Here is a 7,365-nt window from a genome sequence, read left to right as displayed (position 1 = left end):
ACTCCCCTTATCAGAGGGCCCTCCCCCCTGCTTATTAGGGCAGTTACACGGTGTAGGGGCAATGTGGCCTGGCTTACCACATTTGTAGCACTTTACTGCTTCCCGATCCTTTCTATTGTTCTGAGAATTTTTAACCTGACCCTTTGGTTTTTCCTTCCCAGCCTGGCCCGACGAGGGGTTATTGCGGCTCCCTTTACCAGTCCTAGGGCCCTTATGGGTGTGGTTTAGGTCCGTGTTCTCCGTGAGATCAGAAAGTGAAAAGAAACATACTAATTAGATGAGGTGTTTCCTTTCCCCCAGGTCCTTTGAACACCAGTTTCTTTGCTTTGCAATTCGGCCTTTTTCCCTCATCATTGATGTAACGGGCGAGGCAAGACTTGGGATCAGAGGCATCGATGCTGTAGTGTAAAGAATTTGTGAAATAACCAAAATTAATTGTGTGCTTGTCTGTATTCAATGTTTTAAGGTTCAAAAATACATGTCAAAATTGCTCTGAGGAAATCAAAAGGAAATGCTACCTAAATTATGCATGATTTGTTTTAGGAAAAGTTTCTGAATTGGATGCAAAGTGTGCAATGTTCCTCTATCATATCAATGACACACACAAGGACAAGAAAATATGGCAAAATAACCTACAGTCGTAGATATCTCACTGAAGGTTATTAACACCCCACCCAACACACTTACAGTTACTAGTAAACTTGTACAATAGATCTTGTACAATTTCAAATCACAATCATCACATGTACCAACTGTCTCCTCAATTGCTTAACTACAGAAGCATTTCAATCTGTACGGTTTGTTTGTTTGTTTTTCAAATGTTAGCTTCATGATAGATTATCATCATGGAAATGCACTTTCCACCACTCTTACAGATCTGTCCTGCACAATTCTGTCTGAAGTTGAACAAGTGTACAGATTATGAATTGAATCATTCAAAAACAGAAAAAATTGATCTGCAAAGTTCTTAGCTGACTTGGGGGAAGCACTGGACTGCTACCATGGTAACGCACTTCCGCCACACTTAAAGTGCATAAGAGAAAAATTGCTAGACATTCAGAAAATGGCAAATTACACAGTTTTTTTTTGAAAGCTTAAACGTGTAGGAATACAAATTATTTGCCCGTTCCTTCCGCAATTCTCTGAGTGCCTTTTTTCACATATTTCTGGAAGCTGAATGCATGTAGAACGCTACAACCTAAGATGGTTTTTACTCCACCAACTTTGGTCCAAGACATGCAACAAAGAAAGCAATATTCATATGACAGTTGGTGGTATTAGTAAGCTGTTAAGGAAACATTGTATACAATTTACAGATACTGATCTTTGCCGCATGATAGACTTTATATTTGGTTTAACTACATACAATAGCAAACAATAACTATTGACCCCTGATTCACATGATCCCCCATTCCTTTTATTCTGTATGAAGATCATTGTTCTGTTGTTCAGTATTCTCTGATAATGTGCTGCAAATTCTCTAATTTCTGTGGTCAAATGAATAATAATGATGATGGTAATTATAATGATAATCAGAAGTAGCACAATTCAACAAATTTCATATTGTCTTAAATTATATTTGATCATACAGGCATATGACTGACAAATGTGTTCACCATTCCTTTTTGTTCTGGTCTGTCCTACTTTGAGTTTGCATAGTCATGTACCATTTTGAATCTTTTCCAATTTGTATAACAAGTACATGTCAAAGGTACATGTAAGGCTGAGACAGCACTGTGCTGTATTTGTTATCTGTTGGCTTGTGAATGAAGATCAGTTTGTGAAGGATTTGAAACTACCAATGTATTAATGTAACATATTCTTTCGTGTATTACCTCCAAAAACTATAAGAGATCAGTTGAGACGGCACAAAGATCAACAAATGTAAACGAAAGGAATTGAATAATTGATTATGTTCTTTTATTATTTGAAAAATGAAATATTAAATTCTTCAGTGAATTTCTTAAGTGGCACTTGAAATTATATCTGTTTGAAACCAATGACAGAAAAAATGAGGACTTGACAATTGTATTGGGATCCGAAAGAAATCTCATAAAAGTATTATAGACCACGTTCTACACTCTCTTGGATAATAAACAACTTCAATATACACTCGTCAAGTTAGATTACTTTGAACTGTAGGCCTACGAATTATAACCAAAATAGGCAGTCAAATTAGAGTAACATGTTACTGTGACAATTGAGAAAATTTTTAAATAGGTCTGTATACGAACAGTCAGGAGAGATCAGAAAGGTGTTGCGAAAATCTGTGAAGTCTTTAGATGAGGAATACAAAGGGATAGATTCTATACTGGTAGCAGAAAACCAAGAATGTTGAAGTTCTGGTAGCGATGAAACAGTCTGGAGAGTTCGCAGAGATGAAAAACCAGGAGAGTTTGGGTAACGATGAAACAACCAAGAGAGTTTGGGTAGCGATGAGAAAGTCAAGAGAGCTCGGGTAGCGATTAAACTGAGAAAATGTAACAACTGTCTCTGAAGCAAAACGGTGTCAAGTTCTCTCCGTGCAAGTTTATCTGGCAATTAAATGGTTATCTCCTGTCTTGTGAATTGTCTAGTAAGTAAGTATAAGTAAGTGTCTATCTCTTAAAAATGTCTGCAAACCCAAGCGTTGGTAGAATTCCACGTCTTAGCAATGAGACAACAATGCTAAAAAATGAGCGTGATGCCCTCAGAAAACGCACAAAGAGGCGCGTCTAAGATAGCGCAGGGCTCATTATTACTCAATAATAGAATACGCATATAACTTATTTACAGGCACATACGCAGAGACTCCAACTCTCCCGTTTTCGACGGGAGATCTCCCACCAAAAACCCATTTTAGCAAAATCTCCCGTTCTCCCGCTTGAGATTTGATTTCTCCCGCCCAGGCTCTGTGTCTCCCAGTGGAAAGGATTTCTTACTTATTGCTATCGTATGTTGAAAAAAATAAGCCTTAGATAGCACCAGAGAACATCTAGAACCCTAGGAACTTTGCGCTTCGCACACATCAACTTGGAGTCTCCCGTTTGCTAGGGGTTTCGGGCGGGAGAATCTCCCGATCAGAAGGTGCATTGGGTTGGAGTCTCTGCATACGTCATGATACATGTACAGTAAATGTACATAGGCTGTGGCTAAGACATAGGCCACAATAAGAACATGCTACAAGTTCAATCTGCTGCACTACCAGGCCTTGAAGGGCCTTAACATTTTTATTCAATGTCTGATTGCAGGATAATTTATGACTCTTCTGGGTTTTTTTTTTTTAAATATTTTACTTATATGTCAGTATATGGTCTACTCGCTCATAAAGTGACAATGTAGAAGAAAACATGGCGTACCTGTGGTGTTACATGTCTCTTATCTTAATCTCTCGATATTGCTGGGAAATCTGTTGAGAACAAGGTCACTGTAACTGCCATTCTTACCTCATTATAAATGGTGCTTTGTTGTATACAAATTAAAAAGAAGCCAGCTAAATACGGCAATGGAAAATCGGGACTGATGAAATCATGTTGTGAAAACGTGTATAGTAGATGTAAAACACATTGACACTGTACATTGAAACCGACACCCCTTTGTTTATAGCATTGATCGTAAAGAACAAACTTTTATGCATGAGACTACGCGCAGTGGTTTTGCATTCTGCACTGGGGATTTGATGATGTCCAAATATTACTGGAAAACCTGATAATAGACAAGATCAACAGCTAAACAATAATACTGTACATTATAAATGCATATTGGAAAAGCATTACGTGTATTTCACACATATTGTCAGTAGAGGGCAGGGCTATTGGTTTCAAAATTACGGCGCAGCTGAGTGCGTCAAGATAACAACCCACGCGTTCAAAGCAGTTATCTTGGAGCGTGTACCGCATATTGCATTTTTGATGCGCGCCCTTGTGAATTCATAGCATTTTCTTTACATGTGAGTAAAATATCAGGAAAATTGTGAGATATTTCAAGTATGTATCGATAAAAAAAATTAGGGTGTCGAATGTGTTGGACACCCAACTATACATCATTATAACCGAGGTCGTTATAATGGAATTTCCTTGTATTTTACCGTATTTAATCATTCATGCGTGATTAGTCACAGTGTCCTTGCATTACGCTAACAGCACTGCCTGTCCCTGTGTGTGCTAGTAATTCGCCACATTCCCTTGCTCTTCAGTAATTGCTATTCTTTACTTGAAGTGTAGTTGAGATGTTATTTTCATCATTTTATCTTCGGTATGATCTCTGCTGATAATTAAAGGAAGATTGTCTAAGGATTGTGTACAGATCATTGCGCCTTGTATTGGTAAAATTAATTGTGTTATTTTTTTATGCATTTTGATTGGTACATAAAAAATATAGCGAGTCTCTCTCTGTGGACTATTTATCGCAATCAAAGTGTCGCTGCAGTTTTTGTTCTACAAATTTACGGTGTCTGTGGCTGTGATATGGGTGATTTGTAAAGAGTGATTCAGAGCATGTTAAAGGTGACTCCTGTTATTACGAAGTCTGCAGGACCCGCAGTCCTCTTTCATTATACATGTATCAAAATTTCGCGATTGCTGAACAAATAAAGTTTATTTTAAAATCTTTATAGTCTAAAGATATAGATTATAATTTTGGGCCCTGAATTTTTACTTTGTTGTAACGAAAATTTTCGGACCAGAATTTGATTTTGTTGTAATGAAATTTCGCTATAACCGTGTTCGTTATAATGGGAGTGCGCTGTGTCAGTGAAGCTGCACAATATCTTGCCCCAGCTATCCCAGGTGATGGTCTGTGAGAGATGCTGGTGGTGATGGTAGCAAAGATGACTGAATGTTGATGTTGGTTTTAAGAGGGGGTAGATGATTCATGGTAAACAATTAAGGTAGAAGAAAATGAGGATTATGATCACTATTGTAGTCATGGAAACAGTGACAGTGATGCTGGTCTTCTTTTGGTGATGGTGGTGGTGGTGTTGCTCATTGTCATAATGATGACCCTTTAGCAGTAACTGGCGATGTGCTGATGATGGTGGCAGTGATGATGCAGATGGTGGTGGTGGTGTTGATGGTGGTGATGATGATGATGATAATGGTGATGATGGTGATGGTGGTGGTGATGGTGATGATGATGATAGTGATGGCCATGATGGTGATGGTGGTGATGGTGATGATGATGATGATGATGATGGTGGTGATGGTGATGGTGGTAATGATGATGGTGATGGTGATGATGATAATGATGATGATAGTGATGATGATGGTGATGATGGTGATGATGGTGATAATGATGATGGTGATGGTGATGATGATGATGATGATGATGTGGTGATGGGGATGTCTGATGATGTGATGGGGATGTCTGATGATGATAATGGTGGTGATGATGATGATGATGGTGGTGGTGGCAGTGGCAGTGGTAATACAATTGTAATTACATATAAATGTTTAGGAAGGAAATGCTTTTGAGATGACAAAGATGATAATAATTCTGGTTATGATGTGGTGGTGGTGATAAAATGATGATGCACATGTAGCAATGATCTATTCTCTCTCTCCTTCTCCCTCTCTCTCTCTCTCACCCTATCTATTCTCTCTCTCCTTCTCTCCCCAAGTATATTTTTTTCCTTTTTTTTTCTTTCATTTTGCTATTGGAAGGTGATTCTCTGTATTACACTTGTATTATCAGACTACAAAGTAGCTTGAATCTGAAATCTTGAAAACCCATCCCTCCCTCTCTTTCTTTCTAACACTCTCGCCTGACAGTAATCATGTGGTATATTTAAACAGTTAGCATGCATGACTCGGAAGCTTGCTGTTTTGTTCCCTTTTCATTTCTTTAAGTTTTTCATTAGTGATTAGTAATACAAGTGTACCACGTACTGCAGAACAAGAACTCTTTCAGTGCAGTTTAAGTTTTGCAAATTTCGCGAGAGCCAAGATTCGTGAAAATATTAATCAAATGCATGCCAAATTCTTGTCTACACTGTATGTATTGAATGCCAGGGGCAATTCACAAAAATTCCATGCCACGAAAAAGGCTGTTGGCTCCAATTCACACAAATTTCTTGCTTTGCAGTGTACTGTAAAAGTGGAAATTTTCACGCAATCCGTGCAACCAGAAACTAGTGCGAAATTACAAGCACGCATATATTTTTGCGTGCCATATGTTCCAGTAGTTGATGTCTTGATTCCGCGAAATTAAAAACACATGAAACTCTTTTAACCCTGCTGAGCACAAAAAATTAGTTGCACAAAAATATCCACTTTTACAGTATCAAATAAAAAAATATCCATGTTGGAGACAAAGGCAAATAAAAAGCTATTGACAAAGCAGATTGAGGAAACAAAAACAAGTTTAATTTGAAATGGCAGAAATTCAATGCATAATATTATACATTATAGCATTATATAACAGCATCAATGTGCGAAACAAGCACATACTCAACAGCCTTGATATGAACTGAATATTCTAATATACGGACACATTTCTTTGCCAATTACCCTATTAATTATGTGAACCACATGACATACATTGATACATAACACTCTTTGGACAATACCAGTGGAGGCATCTATTTGCTTTTCAAGCTGTGGCTAAATACAGTTTCCCAATAAAATGCAAGTATCTTTTTGAAAAATAACAACAACAACAACACTGCCTTTGCTCTCTTGAGCCTCTCTGCATTACATACAAAGTAGAAGAGAAAAGAGAAATAGCTAAGGAAACAATTACAAATGCAGAAGTTCTCTTTCATACTATTTTTGTGCATTTTTGTTTCTTTGAAATACATGTAATTTAAAGCTTTCAACATCATATCTTTTATTGCCATTAAGATTTTATCACCCTGTTTATCTTTGGTCGTTTTTTCCACATTTTTTTTTTTTAATTGGTTGGAAACTTCCAATCTGACATACCACTCTGGTATCAAGTGCCATAGCCAGTTACACCTTGCTTAGCCTTTTGTCAAGGCCCTCTCGCTGTATGGTGAAGAGAGCCCAGTACTGCAGGAGGGCCTTGACCAAAGGCTACATCTTGCTGGACTGCAGGGCATACACAAATACTAACATCCATTTTACAATTAAGAAAAACAGCCACATTTTAAAGATACATACAAGCAGTGCATCTGCTCATTGTTCATTTCCATCAAAAGAACATAGTCATGATCATAATAACTTATTTTTCTATTTTTCCCTCTCCTTCAAGGTCTGTCTGTCTGTCCGTCTGTCTGTCCGTCTGTCTGTCTGTCTGTCTCTTTCTCTCTCTTAATCTTTCTCTTGTCAGAATAGTAGCACATAGTTTTACTCTAAAATACGGGTATTTTACAACAATTCACACATCATGGCTTCATAAACCATGAGCACATAACAAAGCACTGAGCAC

The sequence above is a fragment of the Diadema antillarum genome, unplaced genomic scaffold (genome assembly GCF_040938485.1).
Source record: "Diadema antillarum isolate AM-2024a unplaced genomic scaffold, OU_Dant_1.0 seq00000637_RagTag, whole genome shotgun sequence".
NCBI classification, from domain to species: Eukaryota; Metazoa; Echinodermata; class Echinoidea; order Diadematoida; family Diadematidae; genus Diadema; species Diadema antillarum.
This window is presented reverse-complemented; position numbering follows the sequence as displayed.